The 22,293-nt window shown below is 43.6% G+C and overlaps 1 non-coding gene across 1 annotated transcript; it reads left to right on the top strand.

The window, feature by feature from the left end:
• The first annotated feature begins 1,873 nt into the window (after positions 1–1,873).
• LOC114817093 lies at positions 1,874–2,059 on the top strand. The gene has a single exon (XR_003764944.1). It is a non-coding gene; the product is annotated as a U2 spliceosomal RNA (small nuclear RNA).
• The last annotated feature ends 20,234 nt before the right edge of the window (positions 2,060–22,293 follow it).

Below are 22,293 nucleotides of genomic sequence, written 5' to 3'. Positions count from 1 at the left end.
AATGCTGAGGTGGATAAACCCAGTAGGGCTGGACACAGTGCCTGTCCCACATGGGACCCACGATTCCCATTTTACTGACGAGGTAACTGAGGCCCAGAGAAGTAAAGTGACTTGCCCAAGGTCACAGAGCAGGCTCGTTTGCTGTGCTGCTGTACTTCTACAATAGTAGTAGAAATATTATTTCTTCTTGTACTACTAATGCTGTGTCTCCTCCTCCTACTTCTCTTACTATGACTGCCACTTTAGCTGCACAGTAAAAGCCACCCGCTGACAGCAGCTAAGAAAGCATGTAAATTGTGAAGTCTGAGGAAGGGGTTCCCAGGTTCCAGGGCTTGCGACAAAACTGCCTTCGCTCTGTTCTTTTGTTCAACAAATTTCCAGGAATCTTCTTGTTAGGCACTTAAATTCATCTACTGTTGGAAAGATCCTCCTTTGGAGTCTTTCAGTTAGGTTCATCCAGATGGCTATCTCCCAAGAAATGGATTGTCTCATCACAACAGCACGTCTTCTGGTTGGCTTCCAAGGGCACCAGATGGAAGGAGAGGATGGGTCTGAAAGCAAAGTCCCAGCCTTGGTAAGTGGAGATGGAGCCACGGTCCAGTGTCTTGGTTCATGGGAGACCCAGACTGGGGAGAATTTCCGGATTCTTCCCCACGAGCAGCTCTGTATCCGGTAAAACCCATAGACTTAAAGCCGGCCGCATTGGCAGCAGGAGAGCACAAGTCAGAGTTGACGCAATTCGCCTGGTCGGGAAGAGTTGGGTTTCACAATACCATTTGCTCTTTGCACACTTCAACCCTGCTCTGCCATCTCTCCTGGTATAGGCATGTGTGTTCCTCGCTGAAAAACAGGCATGAAAAGTGATTGCAGGGTAAACTTTTATTCCGTGCCAATTGGGTAAATTGCATTTGTGCTTTTTCCATGCATGGTTCATGCCAGATAGAATAGTTGGCCCCAGAGGTGATGGCCTTGGGCTGGAATATGGAGCAGTTGGATTTTTGAAGCAATTTTTTTTTTCCACAGACAGTACTTCTGGCACGGATGATTTCTATGAGAGGTTGGTCCGAGGGTCATTTCCATAATATTTTGGCTTTTTCAGAGTCATCTGCAGTGGTTTCTCTGAATATGCGCAATATCATGTGAGGGATTTCAGAATGAAAAGCCGTGAACTCCTATTTCGGTATGCTGAAAACAGCAGGCGCTCAGAGAGAGCTTCTGTCAGTGACTTAAGCTGAGCGTGCCTCTTCCCTATGGTCTCCCTGAGAGAACATTGTGTCTGAACGATGAATAAGGTTCCGATTGGAAACAGTATTCTAATCTGGAAAATGAATTGGGCAGGCTTGTCTGGAAGTGATAGGCATGGTGCGCATGATGGAAGAGGTGGCTTGGAAGCATCATAATGAGATTAACCCATCCATGGTATTGATTGAGCACTTGCTGTGTGCAGAGCATTGTACTGAGCCCTTGGAAATCCATGATACAGTAGAGTGGGTGGGCACGATTCCTGCCCACAGGGAGCTGACAGTCTAGGGGGAAGATGGTCTGATTGTGGAAACTTCCAGAATCTCAGGTTCTCACTCCTCTCTCTCTCTATTTTGTTAATGGTATTTAAGTGCTCACTATGTGCCAGGCACTGAACTAAACACTGGGGTAGATACAAGTTAATCAGGTTGGACACAGTCCATGGCTCGCATAGGGTTTACAATCTTATCACTTTGCAGATGAGGTAACGGAGTCACAGAGAAGCTAAGTGGCTTGCATAAGGTCCCACAGCAGGGCTGGGATTAGAACCCACGTCCTTCTGACTCCCAGGCTTGTGTTCAATCCACTAGGCCATGTTACTCTCCTTTGCACACTCTCTCTCTATTCTCTATTCACTTCTTGGCCCTTTGGCTAAGATCAAGTGTAATATCTGTTCTTATCAGTTTATTTTCTGGTATGTCCTCAATTTGAGGATGATGTAATAATTGGATTTTGGGGACTGGGTATTGCAGGGCTTCCACCTTTCCCCCAGAGGGAATATTTTTTCCAGTGCTTAGTATGGTGCCTGCCACATAGTAAGCACTTAAAAAAAATACCATTATTATTATTATTACTATTGCTGACAATATCCTAGCCAAGACTTTTTGGACAGCCACTAAAAACTCTCCTTTACCATCCTCTCTCTGCAGAGCATAGCATTTGCGAGCTCAGCAAAGCAAGCCTAATCTTCACACTTTAACCAATATAGGAGATATTATACTGTATCTACTCAAGTACTTAGTTCAGTTCTTGGCTCCTAGTAAGCACTTAATGAGTACACCTAGAAAAAGAGAGAAATGCACAGAGCAACATCAAGACCTATTGATTAATAGATCTTTATTGAGATCAGGGGTCATGTTCTTTAATTCCTCTTTCAGGTGGTTAGTAAATTTCTATGTACACAGGAGAAAGAGTTGGGGTGAGGGATGGAGAGAGGGATTAGGGTGTGGAGTAAATAGCCTAAAGGAAAGAATATAGGCGGGGGAGTTGGGAGGCCCAGTTTTTCATCCCAGCTCTGTTACTTGCCAGCTGCGTGACTTTGGGTGAGAGGCTTACCTTCTTTGTACCTCAGTTTCCTCATCTGTAAAATGGGGACTAAACACCTGTTTCCTCTCTCTGTCTTAGACATTTAGCCCCATGTGGGAAAGGGACAGAACTTGGGTCTGACCTGATTGAATTGGATAATAATAATTATGGTTTTTAGGTGCACTGTTCTAACCGCTGGAGTAGATACAAGGTAATCGGGTTGGACACAGTCCCTGTCCCACATGGGGCTCATTCTTAATCACCATTTTACAGGTGAGGTAACTGAGGCACAGAGAATTAAGTCACTTGCCCAAGGTCACATGGCAGATGAGTGGAGAAGCCGGATGTCCCCCAGGCTTTAGCGCAGTGCTCAGAGGAAGTGTTTAACAAAGACCACAAACACAAATAGAGAATATCCCCTGCAGGTCTCCTAAAGCTAAATCTCAAATTAATTTCAAATGAAAATACACCCCAGTTGCCCCTCTCCCTCCCAGGTGTAGCTGACCTCTTACCTCAGCTACTCAATACTGCTGGTTTCAACTCCCCAGAACAATAGGTAGCAAGGTCCTATTTTTTTTTTCATTCTTTTCTCTGCCCTCTTCAACTCTGGCACCAACCAGGAGAATGGAAAAATTAATTGATTTTTCCTAATGATGCGTCTCCATGCAGATCAGGTTAACCGGAGGCAGCAGCTGCAGTTTAATTTGTGAGTGAGCAATTGAAAATAATATACTCATCGAATTACAACACCTGATCGTAAACCTGGCAAACTGCCTGCTCTGACCAAAGGCATGGAGAGGGACCGGAGAGCTGACTCTAGGCCTAGAGGGGTATTCTCATGATGAGTGGTCAGATCTGTAGAGCTCGATCAATCAGTAGTCCGTAGTGAGCATTTACTGTGGGCCGAGTGATATAAATAATCTGTTTATTGCTATATTGTACTCTCCCAAGCGCTTGGTACACAGCTCCGCACTTTCAGTAAGAGCTCAATAAATACACTAGAGTGAATGAATAAATGATTATAAATTAGAATAATTATAAATTATAAATGAAAAGTTTATATCTGTATATTACTGTCTGTCTCCCCTACTAGACAGTAAGTTCCTGGTGGTCAGGGAATGAATTCGTTGTATTGTACTCTCCCAAGAGCTTAGTACAGTGTTTTGCACACAGTAAATAGGATTTATTTGCTCAATAATGCTCAATAATAATGCTCAAAAATGCTCAAGAAATACGACTGTCTTCTCCCAAGAGGTCAGTACAGCCCTCTGCTGTCAGCCAGTCAATCAAGGTAGTAAATATCATAATAGTATCTGTGGTATTAAGTGCTTACTATGTGGCTTACTATGTGCCAAGCACTTTTCTAAGTGCTGGGGTAGATACAAGGTGATAAGGTTGAACACAATCCTTGACCCACGTGAGGCTCACAGTCTAAATCCTCATTCTACAGATGAGGTAACTGAGGCACAGAAAGTTAAGTGATTTGCCCCAGGTCACACAGCAGACATGTGAGAGAACAGGGATTAGAACCCACGTCCTCTGACTTGAAGCCCCATGCTTTCTCCTGCTAGGCCACATTGCTTCGTAAACATGATCCTTGCTCTTAAATATCTTATGTTCTAATGGAGGGGGTGGACCCTAAATTAGATTTCAGCTAGGTGGAGGTCATAGATTACAAAAATAGGTCATAACAGTGGTATGTTAAGCGCTTGCTAGCTGCCAAGCACTGTACTAAGTGCTGGGTTAGATGCAAGATCATCATGTCCCACATGGGGCTTGCAGTGTAAGTTGGAAGGAGAACAGTTATTGAATCCCCAATTTGCAGGCACAAAGGAGTGCGGTGACTTACCCAGGATCACACAAAAGAGAAGCGCTGAAGCTGGGATTAGAAACTAAGTCCCCTGACTCCCAGGCCCATGCTGTTTTCATTAGGACACACCGCTTCCTGTAACTGCTATGAAGGGGTCTGGGTGAGTGTGAGTTCCCGAGTGCGTAGATGGCCAGAAGTACTGAACTTTCACCCAGAAGCACTTCCAACCAGATTTCTCCTCTGTTGTTGCAGGGAGAGACTTCCATCAAACAGACAGACAACACTCAGCCATCTCCCTCTTCTCCAGAGAAGCGGCATGGCATAGTAATAGAGCACGGGAGTCAGAAGGGCATGGGGTCTAATCCTGGTTCTGCCACTTGTCTGCCGTGTGACCTTGGGCAAATCACTTCACTTCCCTGGGCCTCAATTACCTCACCTGTAAAATGGGATTGAGACTGTGAGCCCCACAAGGGACTGTGTCGAAACCAATTTGCTTGATTCCACCCCAGTGCTCAGTACAGGGCCTGGCACATAGTAAGTGCTTAACAAATATCATCATTTTTATTATTATTTCCTAGTTGTGCCAAGATGTCCCAGTTGTGGGAAGGGAGCAGGGTCCTAGTTAAAAGAACAGAAAACTGGGAGTTCAGGAGACCTGGGTTCAAATACCAGTTCATTCTTTCAGTTGTATTTACTGAGCACTTACTTTGTGCAGAGCACTGTACTAAGCACTTGGAATGTACAGTTCGGCAACAGAGACAATCCCTGCCCAACAGTGGGCTCACAGTCTAAAATGGGGAGACAGGCAGCAAAACAAAACAAGTAGTCAGGCATTAATACCATCAAAATAGATAAATAGTTCTTTCCCTATTCTGCTGTGTGACCCGGGCAAGTCATTTTACCTTTCTGGAACTTAGTTCCTCATCTGTTAAATGTGAATAGATTGAGAGTCTTGTTTTAATGCTATTCAATAAATGCTTACTGTGCACCAGGCACTGTGCAAGTGCTGGGGTAGGTACAAGCTAATCCGGTTGGACACAGTCCATGTCCCACATGGGACTTGGGGAATTAATCCTCATTTTACAAATGAGTTAACTGAAGCATAGAGCATTTAAGTGACTCGCTCAAGATGTCACAGCAGACAAGTGGTGGAACAGGGATAGAACCCAGCTCCTTCTGACTCCCACGAGGCTATTTGGGCTGATAACTGTATCTGCACCAGCATTTAGATGATAAGAGCTTAATAAATGTCGTCATTATTTTTAAAACCCTGGATCAATTCCCAATCATACTTTTTTTTTCTAAAATTCCATTTATGCCTAAGAGGTGAAAAATGGTTCTTTAATTCTCTTACTCAAGAATCAGTGAATAAGGCAGATAAAGTTTGAGGGAAAGGAAGTTTTTCCAATGAAAAAATTGTGTGTGTGTGTTTTGGGGTGGGGGAGTCAGGTGCCTGCACAGAATAAGTCTGTCTTAAGTGTTCCAGTTGATCGACTGGTGGTATTTACTGAGCATTTACTGTATGCAGAGCACTGTATTAAGTGCTTGGAAAATATAAAGCAAGATCACCGTCAACAGTGGTATTGATTGAGCATTTATTATGTGCAGAGCACATAGTGCTTGGGAAAGTACAAAACAACAGCTGTTGGTGGACTCTTTCGCTGTCTGCAGGGAGTTTACAGACCAGAGTGGGTATTGCAGGGTAATAATAGTTATTTCATGGCATCCATTAAATAGACCCACCGCCAATTCCATCCGTTGGAACCTCACCATCAGCATGGCCTGGTCAATAGAGCACGAGCCTTGTAGTCAGAAGGACCTGAGTTCTAATCCCTATTCTTCCACATGTTCGCCCTGTGTCCTTGGGCCAGTCCCTTCGCTTCTCTGTGCCTCAGTTACCCCATTTGTAAAAGAGGGGATTAAGACTGTGAACTCCATGTGAGACATGAACCATGTCCAATCGCCTTAGTTTGTCTCTATCCTAGTGCTGAGCAGAGTGCCTGGCACATAGTGCTTAATACTACTACCACTACTCTGAACAGCAGAATGTGTGCCTAGTTTCTGGCCTGGGGAGCCCACAGCAATAATCCCCATCCCCCCCAAATAACTACCACTAGTTCAAGCAAGGGGAGACAGAGGACCTGCCAGCTGTGCAGACTTTTGGACCAATCAGAAAGCCACCCTGAAGAACACCTGCCATGACTCTAATACGCAGCCTCTTCTCACTCAAATGAATAGTTTACACCCCCTCCGTATGACAACCAAAACCATGACTTGACAAACCCTTCAATCCATCCCATCTTTGGATTCCAATTAGCTGCTTCGTTCTCCATGCTTTGAGCAAGCCATCCAGGGAGTTTAGGGAAATACAGGAATGAGCCTTTTCCAGAATCACCAAATGAAGTCTCATTAACAGGGAAAAGCCCACCTTCCCTCCCCTTTTTATTTTTCATTTAAACTGAAATGAAAATAACATTTTGACTAGAACAATGAAAGTGGGGGCTGGGGAAAGTGAAATTGCCTGGAGTGGAAAAAATAGCAAACTGTGTTTATGTTGCAATGAAGAGAAATAAATATGCTTTTTACAGCTCCATGTTGGCTACTTGGTCATATAAACAAGCTAGTTCTTTTCTAAATCTATACTGAAAAAGCCCACATTTAGGTCCAAGAAGAGTAAACTAAAGGTCAAATGGCCAATTTGAGTGGCTGGGCCAGACTTATGAGCTGAGGGAGTCTCAACTAGATCCGGTATGTTTCCCGCATGCCACAGTGAGAAATTAGAGAATACAATTTCTACAGGAGCTGAAGGAGGCGAGAAGTTTGCCATTCTGGTAAGGCTTTATTCCCTGTCTTGTCCATGGCTTTAGCATGTAAGTGTCTTCTCAAGTGTGAGGAAAAGATACAAGATTAATGCCTTTTGCAACTATATAATATGATAGCACAAGGAGCCCCGTGTTTCATATGGGTTTAGCAGAAAAAGTGATTGACTGCCTGACCAACTGACAAACGCAATATGCGCAAGCCTAAATAAATGATTCCTCTTTCCAACCTTCTCATTTCTGTCAGACACCATCATCAACCTCCTTGTCCCAGAAGCTTGCAGTCATCATGATCACTTTGACTCTTCACTGTCCTTCCCCTCCCACATTGTCCATTTCCAAATCTTTCCAGTTCTTCCTGTACAATGTTGCCTGCTGAGAAGCAGGGTGGCCTAGTAGAAAGAGCCCATCATTACTAAGAAAGACCTTGGTTCTAATCCTGGTTCTGCTACTTGCCTGCTGTGTGACCATGAGCCTTAAAATTTCTATGCCTCAATTCCCTGATCCATCAAGTGGGAATTAGAAAAATATCCATTGTCCCTCCCCCCTTAGACTCCAAGCCCCAAGGAGGGCAGTCCCTGGGTCTTGATTTGATGGCATCTGTCTAGTACTTTATACGTAGCAAATGCTCAGCAAATAGCACAGATATTCTTACTGTAATTAGTTCATGGAAAACTGAATATGCAGATGAGTAGGCATTGTAAAAAAATAGAGGATGTAAGTTGACATGTACCTGTTCAATACCTCTTCTCCCTCCCACTTAATTGTGAGTCCCATATGGGGCAGGGACTATGTCCAACCTTCGTTTTTACTCCAGAGCTTAGTACAGTCCCTGGACCAGAAAGTGCTTAAGAAATGCCATTCATGATTAGTATTATTATTGTAATTATTCGTATTATTATTATTATATACAAAAGCTTAATTGGTTGTGTGCACATAAGTGCAGAGATAGTAGTTGTGAGGGAGTGTGTAAACTGGGGAGAAGAAATTTTAATCAGGGAAAGTGTCTTGGAGGAGGTGGGATTTTGGACGGACTTTCAGTAAACCCGAAAGCCTATGGTAAAAACAGAAGTCACTTCCTTCTTTCTCAGGCTTCAAGAGAACCTGGCACCACACCACCGGGGGAATTTAGCTCTCATTTTGAACCGGATTTGCATTCTGGGTCAGGAAATCCGTGTGTTATGAGATCTCTGTGGAAGCGAGGTTTCAAAATAAACGCAATCCATGTTAATCTCTCAGCCTTGTGAGAGAGGGCAAATCCTGGTTGAGTGAACACTCTACAACATCCCCAGCAGCTGGTGATCAAGCTACTCCAGTCACTAATAATTATCATTATTTTTAATGTATCTGCTAAGCATTTACTGTGTGCCAAGCACTGTGGTAGATACCAGATAATCAGGTAAGACAGTCCCTGTCCCACCTGGGGCTCATAGTCTAAAGGGGAGGAAGAACAAGTATTTATTTAATTCCCATTTTATAGGTGAGGAAACCAAGGCACAGAGAAGTTGAATGACTTGTCCAAGGTCACATACAAGGCAAGTGTCAGTGCCAGGATTAGAATCTAAGCCTCCTGATTCACAGGCCAGTGCTCTTCCCACTGGCCACACTGTTTCTCATTTGTCACTGAAAGCAGAGACAGGATTTACTCACTGATGCTTTCTTTTCTCTTACGGAGCCAGAATTGCACAGGCCAGCAGAACCTTCTCACTTCAGAGAGATTTAGCGGGACTCTGCTTTTCATAAATAAACTGTGTTTTTGCACTATAGAATGTGTGAATGCCCTTTATGAAATTTCCCAAACAAAGGGCAAAGTTCCTGTCCACAAGAGAGATTACAATCTACCCCTGTGAGGAACACAATGCAGAATGATGTGATACAGCCCCAGTGCCTGTGTGTTTGGCTTTTATATTCATAAACATTTTGTTGGCCACAAAGAACTTGTTACCAACAGCAGGACATGTTTATACGGCTCTTTCCTAAAAACAACAATAAAGAAAGCACCCACTAGAACATCAATGGGACTTGACCCAATACCACTATTAAATAGCTTTCATGATTCGATTTTTCTCATTAAGAGAAAACAGTCCTGCGACGGTAGGCCCCTGGGTGCTTGTGTAAAAATAAACGGCTCAGTTAGACTCGAGCAAACCAAATCCAGTGGCCGAGAGATTGAGACGGGAATGAGGATGTCAGACGGAAAAGCTAACACCCAAAAGTTCATGCAATTTGGACACTTTGCTGTCTGAATGGATGAATCTTAGAGATGACCAGCTATGAAAAGACCATAATTTGGTGCGCCTTTTTACTGAGCTATTTTTTTTATCTGTTGGCAAGCGTTCTCTCAAGCACAAGCAATATTAGGTCAGACCCCTGGCTAATTTGCTTTTTAGTTCACCTTATTCTGGCCTACAGTATCTGAGGAAGAAGCGAGGAGCCAGGAAGCTTTAATTTGATTAATGTGTTTTGATATCCATCTCCCCCACATCTAGTCTGTAAGCTCATTGTGGGCAGGGAACGTGACTGTTGACTGTTGGATCGTATTCTTCCCGGCATTTAGTACAGCCCACAGTAAGCACTCAATAAATACGATTGAGTGACTAGATGAAGCAGAGGAATCTGCGCCACTGAAAGACACAGTTCTGCCCAGGGGTGCCAAATTGTCAGCCGGGGAATACAGGCAGTTCTGATGATTTTAATGAAATCCGAGTCTTCTAGATAGTGACTTCTCTCCCTGCTGACCGGTTTGGGGTTATTGTCTCAAATTGCCCCCAGTGAGAGCAAAACCGCTCATAAAGGAACAGAGAGTCAAAAAGGCCCCGGTGGAATGAATGTGATGGTAGTGGTCATATTAATAATAGTAATACTGGTCTAATAGGTACCACAAAATAAAGAAATTGAGGCACAGTCCCTGCCCCACAAGTGGTTCGTAATCTCTGTGGAGTCAGACAGGTGTATAGAATAGAGAAAGAAATCGTCGGTAGAGCACAGACAGTAGGAGAATTCAGGAAACAAGAATAAGAAGCAAGCAGAATTGAAAGGTATATGATGAAAGAAACCATCATGGAAGTAGCAGATTGCGTTGTTGGTCTGAAATGACCACAGCCTTCTCAGTGTTAGCGCACTTCCACAATAACAGGTCCAGGCAGTTCCTGACCTCTGGCTCATACTGAGGAAATGGAGGAGAGGGAGTGGTCTCAGAGAGAACAATAATAATACTAATGCACTCACTATGTGCCAGGCACTGTACTAAGTGCTGGGGTGGATACAAGCAAACTGAGTTGGACACAGTCCCTGTCCCACGTGGGGCTCCCAGTGTCAATTCCCATTTTACAGATGAGGGAACTGAGGCCCAGAGAAGTGAAGTGACTTGTCCAAGGTCACACAGCAGACAAGTGGTGGAGTCAGGATTAGAACCCATGACCTTCTGACTCCCCATCCCATGCTCAATCCACTGCGCCACGCTACTTCTGATGCCTGCCCACCAGGAACTTACAAACTAGAAGATCAACATATAACTTTCTCATCTGAGACTTTTAACTGACCCAAGACTTCTTATGAAGAGGGCATGCCGGGAGCCTGAGATAAATCAAATCAACGGTATTTATTGAATGCCTTCAGTGGGCAGAGCACTGTTTTAAGACACAATTGCTGCCCTGAAGGAGCTGGTGTCTTATCTTCCCAACTCCATTTCCTGGAATCTGGGAGGTCCTCTGAGTCAACATGGATGTAATAGATTATGGAGAGAGGACCAATTTGGGGATGAAATTTGGAATGCTATCAGTGACTCAAGGTATTTTTCATGTGCTTATTGTGTCCCAAGTATGACACTAAGTACTGAGGCAGATGCAAGGAAATTCATTCAATTGTATTGATTGAGCACTTAGTGTGCAGAGCACTGTACTGAGCACTTGGGAGAGTACAGTACAACAATAAATGGGCCCATTCCTTGTCCACAACAAGCGTACAGTCTAGAAGTGGAGAAACAGATTTATTAATTTAATAAATTAAATTTATTGATTTAATACTAATCAGTTACAGATATGTACATAAGTGCTGTGGGGCTGGAAGCGGAGAAGGACAAAGGGAGCAAGTCAGAGCTATGAAGATAAGATGATCAGACATAGTCCCTGTCCCACTGTGGTTTAGTGGATAGAGCACGAGCCTGGGAGGCAGAAGGACATGGGTTCTAATCCCATCTCTGCCACCTATCTCCTTTGTGACCTTTGGCAAGTCACTTCACTTCTCTGGGCCTCAGTTACCTCAACTGTAAAATAGGAATTAAGAGTGTCAGCCCCATGTGGGACAGAGACTGTTACCAAACAGATTAACTTCTACCTACTCCAGTGCTTAGAACAGTGTGTGGCACACAGTTAAAGCTTAACAAGTACCATAATTATTAATAGGTGTCCTAGAAGCCCTCCTTGGGGGTCTCAGTTGATTTTCCTGATGATTCAGGTCATACAAGCTTAAAAAAAAAAGAGCCTATCATCCTGACCTCTCTGTCATTTAGTCAGATGTGGGCATATCGAACGCATGGAATGCAGTAAGTATTCTGCATGAAGAGGAATCTAAATGCTGCTTCCCTATCAGGGTGTTTTTGAATTACATTTGAAGGGGCACATGCCACTGTCCCTCCTGTCATTATCACGCCTGTAATTTGAAGTGTGTGATAAACTAAATATTCAAACAATTGTGAGCAGCTAAATTCAACTGATGGCCAACTGCATGCGGTAATGGACTCATACCCAGATTAGGAGATGTGAAGTATGATCTATGACTCCAGGAAAAACAGAGACCAATAAGCACAGGAAAAGAGGATCATCATCTTCAGTCTGGGGTGATATCATTAACAAGAGTCGAATTTTCTACAGTACCAATCGTTTGCAAGAAGGAACTCTCAGTCTGAAGCGAATGGGATGAGCAGAAGCAACCAGAGTCAGTCCCCGAGGGTTAATTTGTTCTTCTGTCTTTTCTCTAAGGCCAAGAATCTTCTTTATAAACTCGTAAAAGACAAATATTCCCAGAGAGAGAGGCTGGTTAATAGGGGGAGCAAACACCTTCGTGATGCAGCCAGTTTATGAGTTTCTCTTCCACAATGCTGATGAGAACACTGGAGATGATGTGGAGCAAGCTACCTACTGGGGAAAATAAATATGGGAGGAAAAAAATGTTGGATTTTTTTTTTCAAGACAGAATGGTTTGCCTTAATGTTTTAGGAAACAATTGTTTTCCAACTTGCATATTACTCTCTCAGCTCAGGGAAATAACTTTCTTCAGAAGGAGCACTCCTATAAAGCCACCTCAGAACCTGTTAACAATAATAATAATAATAATACCTGCAAAACATGCTAAATGCTAACCAGATACCTAGTGGAAACTAAGCACTGGAGTAGATCTGAAGCAATCGGGTAGCACACAGTCCTCGCCCCATGTGGTATTCGCAGGCGAAAAGGGAGGGAGAACAGGTTTCGAAACCCCCTTTTACAGTTGAGGTAACTGAACACAGAGTAGTTACCTGCAGACAAGTGGCTTTTATCCATGATTAAAACCCAGGTCTCCTAGGATACACAGCTTCTCTAAGCAGTTCATTTGGTGACTCTACCAACCCAGGGTCACTCAACACCATAGGCAAAATATCTGATGGATTTTTGTTGTTGTTGTTTAGCTCCTGCCTCTCTCTCCCCTTGCACAACCCAAGTCTCCCTAATATCTAGAGCAAGGAGGAGCAATGCCATACTTTGAGATTTCTATTCTCTGTGCCCTAGGTAGGAGAGACCTGGACTTAGCCAGTTCAATCACTGCATTCAAAAACTGTTGCCCACCCATGCCCACCGTGTTTTCACTGAAAAGATGCTCTGCCATTACTTTCCCGTCTTATTTTTTTGTTGTCTCAATCCACCTTGCTGATCTTGTGTGGTCAGATGTTGTTTTAAAAGAGTTTGCAAGCTGGAAATACCAGTATGTTCTAGGTAAATGACTGCCAGATCCTACAAGGGGGAATAATAAAATGCAAAGTACATAACTCCAACCTGTGTATCCAGGGTCTGGCCGGTTGCCCTTTTGCCTCTGAATTCTTTCTTGACTATGTGCCCTGACCAAGTTTAAGTGAAATTTAGTCTGCTGATATGTCTTCAGAGAGTCCCCATGGTCTTTGAGAATTCAGATTGTTTCCAAATTTCCTGCAAAAAAAAAAAAAATCCTCACATCATTCAAGTGGTCTTAGCTTTCAAAGAATACAGGCATTAAAAAACCATTTATCTTCTAAGACCCATTTTGGGGTGTCATGAGGTAAATTGGGAGTTTGGGCACCACAAACATTACCTCCTTTCCATAGCATTAAATCTCAATTACTCAATTTTGCAGGGCTATTTATTGGATGCCTATTGTATGTAGTAGGTGTGGCCTAGTACATACAGCCTACTAGTAGTAGTAGTAGTATGGCCTACTGGAAAGAGCATAGGCCTGGGAGCCAGAAAACCTGGGTTCTAATCTTGCTTCTGCCACCTGTATGCTGTGGGACCTCGGGCAGGTTGCTTCACTTAGCTATGCCTCAGTAACCTCATCTGTAAAATGGGGATTCAATACCTGATCTCCCTCCTATTTAAACTATGAGACCTAGGTGGGACAGGGATTGCGTCCAACCTGATTGACTTGTATCTACCCCAGGGTTTAGAACAGTCCTTGAAAAATAGTAAACCCTTAACAAATCAATTAGTAGTAGTATTCGTCAGATCAGTATATTAGGTACTTGGGAGAGCACAGAAGTAAAGAAGACAATTTCTGCTTCCAAGGAGGTAACAGTCTAGATGTGGGGAACAAATAAACCCAAAAGAACAGTTAGTCAACAGTAATAATGTTGATGGTATTTAAGTGCTTACTGTGTGCCAAGCACTGTTCTAATCACTGAGGTAGACCCAAGGTAATGAGATTGTCCCACGCAGGGCTCAAGGTATTCATCCCCATTTTTACAGATGAAGGAACTGAGGCACAGAAGTTATGTGGCTTGCCCAGGGTCACACAGCAGACATGTGGTGGAGTTGGGATTAGAACCCACGTACTCTGACTCCCAAGCCCGTGCTCTTTCCAATAAACCGGTATTTACTGAGTGCCTACTCTGTGCAGACACTGTACTAAGCACTTGGGAGAGTACCCTGTAATTAGTAATAATAATAGGAATAGAGTTTGTATTAGTGACAATGGTAATAATGGTAATGATTGTGGAATTTAAGTCCTTACTACGTGCCAGGTTTTGTACTAAAGATAGTAACACGGATGGTATTTACAATGCTTACTATATGCCAGGCACCATAAAACAGAAGCAGCGTGGCTCAGTGGAAAGAGCCCAGGCTTGGGACTCAGAGGTCATGGGTTCGAATCCCAGATCTGCCACTTGTCAGCTCTGTGACTGTGGGCAAGTCACTTAACTTCTCTGTGCCTCAGTTACCTCATCTGTAAAATGGGAATTAAGACTGTGAGCCTCATGTGGAAACAGTACTCTGCACATAGTAAGCGCTTAACAAATACCAGCATTAATATGCACTGGTAGAAAGATAAGCTGGACACAGTCTCTGTCCCACATGGAGCTCACAGTCTTACCGGAACCCGTTTTGAATCCCCATTTTACAGATGACCAAACTGAATCAAAGAGACGTTAAGTGAGCTTCCCAAGGTCATGGAGTGGGCAAGCAGCCTGCCTGCTGTGTAAAGCAAAGAGAAGCAGTGTGACCTAGTGGAAAGAGCACAGTCCTGAGAATCAGAAGGACCTGGTTTCTGATACCATCTCTACCACTTGTCCGTTGTGCCTGACCTTGGGCAAATTGCTTCATTTCTCCCTGTACCTCAGTTACCACGTGTAAAACGGGGATTAAGACTATGAGCTCCATGTCCCCAAGGCCTGTGTCCAACAAAATTTGCTTGTATCCACCTCAGTGCAAAGTATAGTGCCTGTCATGTAGTAAGCACTTAACAAATGCCACAATTATTATCTTTATCATCATTATTAATAGTAGCAGCAGTAGTATTAAGTAAAGGAGCTTGGGCGTCATCCTCTGGCTCCCAGGTCAGGGCTCTTTCCACTGAGCCATGCGGGATATGATTAAACGAAACAAAAACCACAAAGCAGAAGGGTGTCGTGGCTACAGGACCAGAGTTTTGAGCCGCTCCCGGCTCTGCGTCCAACAGCATCTCCGCCACAGCTACTGTGACCATTACGGCCACAAGCAGCCTCCACAGCCTTCCCAACTTTCAACATTGTTTAAAGGCTTCTTGCTGTCGCTGCTGCTCCTTCTGTCCTTCCAACCACAGCGATTCATTCATTGTCATGTTAATTGAGCGCTTACTGAGTGCAGAACACTGTGCTAAGCAGTTGGGAGAGTACAGTACAACAATAAGCAGACATATTCCCTGCCCACAATGAGCTTTCAGTCAAGAGGACAAGCTTAGAGGCTAGGCCAAACTTCTTCAAATGTTTGATCGCAAAAGAATGGACCTGTGGGATTTTAATTTTTTGCTTTTGCTTTTTGCAAGTAGCTGGCAACTTTATGAGAAACAACTAGGTAAAAATAATAATAATAATAGTGGTATTTGTTAAGCTCTTAATATGGGCCAGGCACTGTCCTAAGCACTGGCATGGATATGAGGAAATGGGGTTGGACACGATCTCTGTCCCACGTGGAGCTGACAGTCTCAATTCCCATTTTCACAGATGAGGTAACAGACCCTGAGCGGTGAAGTGACTTGCCCAAGGTCACACAGCAGACTAATGGTGGAGCTGGGGTTAAAACCCATCACCCTCTGACTCCCAGGCCCAGGCTCTAAACTCTCCACAAGCTGAGAGGCCCAAGACAGCAGAAGGCTCTGTGGGCATGTCTCCATTTCTGAAGATGGTATCGCTCGCTTTGCTATCACTGTTTACTGTTCTAGACCCAAGGCACCGTAAAGGTCAATCAGTCGGTCAGATAACAGGATTAAAGAAGTCGTGACAAGCATTGTGGGAAGAAATAGAGGGGACATGAGACAAAAATCACTGCTCTCAAATAGCTTTTGCTTTAATAATGAGAGAAAGGAAGAGCAAGCTTCAAACTACATAGGAAAAGCATGAAATGGCTCCAGTGGCATAACTACAGAGATAAACTCAAGTGCCCAGGGATTGCTGTGAACCTATTTGAGTGTGCATATGTGTGTTTCACACGTGAAACCTGCACATGTTCTCTTTCCATGCTGTAGCAGGGCAAGCGGGGGGCAGTTGGCAAGCAAGTCTTTAGTGGGGTCTCTGGAAAAATCTGCACTCTGGTGGCCAGAATCATCAGAGTTCTGAAACTCCTGGCTCTCTCCAGCCCATACTGAAAGCCAAGAGCTAGCAGCTAGTAGGCTGAGGAAGGGAATGCAATTTTCTAAATGAACTTGGGAGGGATTGTTTTGGTGAACTTGTCTGCCGTACCGTAAATATTTTTGCTAAAATTACTGAAATGTCTGTTTTTTTTCAAGCTGTTTCAGGGCCTCGACAGGAACAATAGGATTTTAATGTGGAAATTTCCTGCACAGGTTTCTCCGTTTTCTCTTCTTCTGGTTCTTCTGAGGAGCCAAGTCCCAATTTATGTTCAGCCAGGATTGATTTATTGATGTATTTTTGGCCTACCTGACAGTTACACAACTCTCTAACGCAGTCAGGGATATGAACCACCAGCTTACAAACTTGCTCTTTGGCAGCCAAAAGACCCGCCTTATTAAGTTCGGGCTGATTGATTTACTGTGCATAATGATTTAACGTGGCCCAATGCCTGGGTTTGTTCGCTGGAAAAAAAATGTGAAAAATCTCACTTGAGAGACCAAGGGACACTTGTTCTTTCCCCCAGTCCTTAGTTTGAACGAACAAGACCTCAGACAGCCTCATGTCTCTTCAAGCAGTTGTCTGGCGGGATAGGAGAAAGCCCTGGGGGAGACAGGGAGAAGGATGAAATATCTTCCTGTTCCTAGAACCAACCCTGCTTTCACCCTTCAACATGTGCCTTTCAAGCCTCTTCCAGTCAAAAATTTAAGTCTCTGAAGTATAACCAATGAAAGTAAATGGTCTCTCCTTTCATCATTTTAATTGGCAGGTTCTGATGTAGAGAAAGGCCAATGGCACAGTGTGAGATCCAGACGTTTCCGGGGGGAAGGGAGCCGGGTTGGGGTCACTGTGTTTACTTCAAAGCTGCAGGCGTTGCCTCTGTGGGGAGACCAGCCTAGTGGATAAAGCGCAGGTCTGGGCATCAGAAGGACCTGGCTTCTAGTCCCGGCTCTGCCACCTGTCTGCTGTGTGATCTTGGGTGAGTCACTGTACTTCTCTGGACATCAGTTACCTCATCTGTAAAATGGAGATTAAGACCATGAGCCCCTTGTGGGGCAGAGACTGTGTCCACCTGATTAGGTCATATCCCAGCATTTGAGAACACTGCATGGCACATAGTAAGCGCTTAGCAAATACCATTCATTATTATTAGCCGCTCTGAGTGGGACTTGATTAAATGCACACCATAGAGCTGTTTGTTACCCTTTTAACTTCTCCCCAACCAGTTTAGCTTCTCCTTACCACATCTTGTTAGCAGAATTCCCCATATCAGCCCAGAAGACCCCCTTGCTTCAAACCCTCATCGAGTCCCATTTTTCTGGCCCTGCTGTGGATATCTTGCAATAATAAAAATAATCAAAATAATAATGGTATTTGTTAGGCATTCACTATGTGACAAGGTCTGCACTAAGTGCTGGATCAGATAAGAGCTAATCAGGTTGGTCACAGTCCTTGTCCCACAAGGGGCTCACAGTCTTAATCCCCATTTCACAGATGAGGTAAATGAGGCCCAGAGAGTCAAGTGAAGTGACTTGCCCGAGGTCACATAGCAGATGAGGGGCAGAGCCAGAATTAGAACCCAGGTCCTTCTGACTCTCAGACCCTTGCTCTATCCATTAGGCCATGCTGCTTCCTAGCAGAATGACGTTCTTGCCTGACATTTCCGAAGGTGTAAATCTGGCTCTGGATCCCTTCTGCTATGGGATGTGGATCAGAAGTGCCGCACTTAGGATCCAATCTATTATCTCATGTTCAATTAAGTACGATTATGCCTAATGGATGGCAATCCAGATATAGGGGAGAATGGGAATTTCTATCACACGCAAGTAGATGGAGCTCTTTTGGGGGAGAAAGGATGCCAGTAAAGTTACCCTATCCAGACGTAATTTGTTTTTCTGGGGGAAATCCAGATCACAACTTAGTGGTGGCATGTGGCTTTATTTTGCTCACAGCTGTGGTTTATTTGTGCAAATGACTTAATTTTATTAACCCTCCTGGTCTTGCTCTTTTGACTTTCTCCCACTTATTCCAAAATTCTATCAAGCACTGACTTCTGAAGGAATCCACTAAGGAAGGCTCCTAAAATAAGTTCGATGGGATGAGTTTCTTTGGCATAGGCCTTTGGCCACCTTAACCCAAAGATGACCCTGACTTGTTTTGGTGTATCCTCATTCAGAACCAGCTACTGGCTGTAGCGTGAGTTTGTTTGGAAGCAGCATGGCTGAGTGGAAAGAGCACGGGCTGGGGAGTCAGAGGTCATGGGTTCGACTCCCGGCTCTGCCACTTGTCAGCTGTGACTGTGGGCAAGTCACTTCACTTCTCTGTCTCAGTTCCCTCATCTGTAAAATGGGGATTAACTGTGAGCCTCAGGTGGGACGACCTAATTACCCTGTATCTCCCCCAGTGCTTAGAACAGTGCTCTGCACATAGTAAGCACTTAACAAATGCCAACATTATTATTATTGTAAGAGGGTAAAAGCTTGCTTTCTGCTTTGATTCCCATAAACTCTGTGTTGTTGGGAAAAGCGTCCTGTGCTTTTGTTATATTTTTCCCAAAGGTTTCTACCCAGTGGACAATGCGGGAAGTATCTATTGCTCTCAATTAGTACATATTTATTGAGCGTCTATTGTGTGCAAAGCCCTGTAGACAACACTTAGGAGAGGACATTGTGACAATTTAACATACATTCCCTACCATCAATTGAAGGTGTTCACTGAATATTAACTCTGTGCAGAGTACTGTACTAACTGCTTGGGAGCATGCAGTAGAGTAAGTAGACCCAAGTAAGTAAGTAAGTAAAGAAGCAGCATGGCCTAATGGATCGAGCATGGGCCTGAGAGTCAGAAGGATCTGGGTTCTAATGCCTGTGCTGACACCTGTCAGCTTTGTGACCCTGCACAAGTCACTTCTTTGTGCTGCAGTTACCTCATCTGTAAAAAGGGAATTAAGACTGTCCAACTTGATTAGCATCTATCTACCTCAGTAATTAGTAGAGTGCCTGACTCATAGTAAGCCTTTAACAGATAACATTAAAAAAAAAAAAATCTCTGCACTGAAAGAGTTTAGCAGGGAACTCAGCTATTGAAATACATTACAGGCAAGGGATGCAACCAAGTATTAGGTTATGTACATACGTGTGGTATGGATAGGGTGAGTACCTTAGTGTTTTAGTGTGGGGGACTAAGCACATCACTTTTATTTATGTATATTTATGCTTATCTCCCCCTCTAGACTGTGAGCTCATTGTGGGCAGGAAATGTCTGCTATGCTGTACTCTCCCAAGTGCTTAGTACAGTGCTTTGCACACTAAGCGCTCAATAAATATGATTGAATGAATGTATAGCTGAGGTAATAGGGAGGATAGATAGGGTGGGGTTGAGGATAATTTAGCATGGAATGCTTCCTCGAAGAAATAAGATTTTACTGCTACTATGCCTGGCCTCTACATAGGAAATCCCGGAGATCAGTTGCAGGGATGTGTCTGTTATATTGTTTTATCGTACTCTCCCAAGCACTTAGTACAGTGTACTGCTCACAGTAAGTGCTCAAGAAATATGATTGACTGACTGACCAGTCTGTCACCGTATCTTGTCAGTTCTACCTTCTCTAGAATTGGTCCTTTCTTCTCTACCCAAACTACTACCACAGTGATCCAAACCCTTAGCTTATCCTGCCTTCAGTACTGTGTCAGCCTCCTCCTCTCAGACAGTCCTGCCTCCTGTCTCTCCCCCTTCCAGTACTTGCTTTACTATGCTGTCTGGATCATTGTTTTAAAAAACAAACAAAAAACATTCAGTCTGTATCTCCCCACTCCTCAAAAATATCCAGTGGTTGCCATCTACCTCTGCCTCAGAGAGTCCTTTCCACTGACATTAAGGTACACAGTTTGCTCTCCCACCTTGCCTCGATTTGCTGAATTCCTACCACATTCCAACCAGCAAAATTTACTTAACACCAACTCCTTTTTTTACAGTGCCTCCATTACACCTTTCTCACCACCGACCCCTTGCCCACATCGTCCCTTTGGCTTGATACTCCTCCCCCTTCCTGTGCCACAAACCTTTTCTCTCCCCATCTTCAAAACCCAATTAAAATCACATCTCTCACAAGAAGCCTTCCTTCGCTAAGGCCTCAGTTCCTTTTCCTAGCCCTCCGTCCTGAATCAACTCTGCATTTGGATCTGTACCCCTTTAAGCACTCTGATGTTTACCCCTTCCCCAGCCCCTCAGCACTTAAGGTACACATCTATCTGTAATATATTCTCATCTCTATCTCTCCCTATTCTTTATATTAATGTTTGTCTCCCTCTCTAGACTAAAAGCTCATGGTGGACAGGGAATGTGTCTATGTATTGTACTCTCCCAAGTGCTTAGTACAGTGCTCTGCACATAATAAGCGCTCAAATATGATAAACTGACTAATCTGTAAGATACTCGTTGGTAAAGATTATCCAGAACTATGTTTTTGTATTATGCTTTCCCAGTGCTTAGTAGAGTGCACACAGTTAAGGACTCAAAAAATACCACTGATAGATGAAACTACCAAGACACGGAGAGAGGTGGGAGAGTTTTCCTTTGAATAGTTTCCTGAATCATTTTTCTTTACATCTCTGCCATCCTCCCATAATATGCTACAATCTATGCCATATTCAATATGTAATTATACATTTTATGATATCTGCACACTGCTGTACGAATAAGCTATAGTACTACCTCTCAAATCACCCAAAATAGTGTCAACTATCTGATTCATTCTCCAAAGGACTCTGTGAACTAAGAGCTTATTCCTGATTTTTCCACTGGAAAAAAGGAAGAATAGGGCATCAGTAATATCCAGTCCTGCCTCCCAAGTCATTACTCTGTCCACGCTGACCCTAAATGAGATAATTCAACAGCTCAGTAATAGAGAATCAATTGCTTGCAAGTAATTGCTGGTTCAGTTTCCTTTTAAGCTCTTTAGCTGGGCTTCAAGGTATGTAATTGGTTCTGGCACACACCAGATTCTCTTATCACAGTTGATCAATTTAAACAAGAAATTAGCCAATAAATGGAGATGTTGATATTATCCAGCTCGCCCCAAGTCATCATGTACAACATTGATTTTGGATGTTTGTTTTAGTTAGTGGCTAATTCTGGGCTGCCAGGAATTGCTACTACTAGACAGCATTTGAAAATGTAAAATGACTTCATCTTATGTAGCAACATGTTTACCAAATCACTATCAATAAGGTATTAATGAAATCAGAAAAAGGGGGTTGTGCTTTAATATCCTGCCTTCTAGATTCATTACAGACTCATTCATTATTAAAATGATAAGAATTAGCTGGCCCAGGGCAATCAAATTAACTCTTGGAAAGGATTGTAAATTGGATGGATTTTTTTAATGGCAATTGTTAAACGATTACTATGTGCCAAGCACTTTACTAAGCACCGGGGTAGATACAAGATATTCAGGTTAGACACAGGCTCTGCCCCACCTAAGACTCACAGCTTTTATTCCCATTTTGCAGATGAGGTATCTGAAGCACAGAGAAGTGAAGTGACCTGCCTGAAGTGACACAGCAGACAAATGGCAGAGCTGAGATTAGAACCCAGCTCCTCTGACTTCCATGTCTGTGCTTTTTCCACTAGGCCACACAGCTCTTTCAGTTAGATTGATGCAGAGAATGTTGGCTAGGGAATGAGTGGCTCTGGAATTTAGTCCCACACTGCTGAGTGACTTAAGGGTTGTTGCTTAACCTCTCTGATTCTAAATTCATCTGTAAGATAAGACGCAGTGTGGTGTGATG

The sequence above is a fragment of the Ornithorhynchus anatinus genome, chromosome 15 (assembly GCF_004115215.2).
Source record: "Ornithorhynchus anatinus isolate Pmale09 chromosome 15, mOrnAna1.pri.v4, whole genome shotgun sequence".
Lineage (NCBI taxonomy): Eukaryota > Metazoa > Chordata > Mammalia > Monotremata > Ornithorhynchidae > Ornithorhynchus > Ornithorhynchus anatinus.
This window is presented reverse-complemented; position numbering and strand designations above follow the sequence as displayed.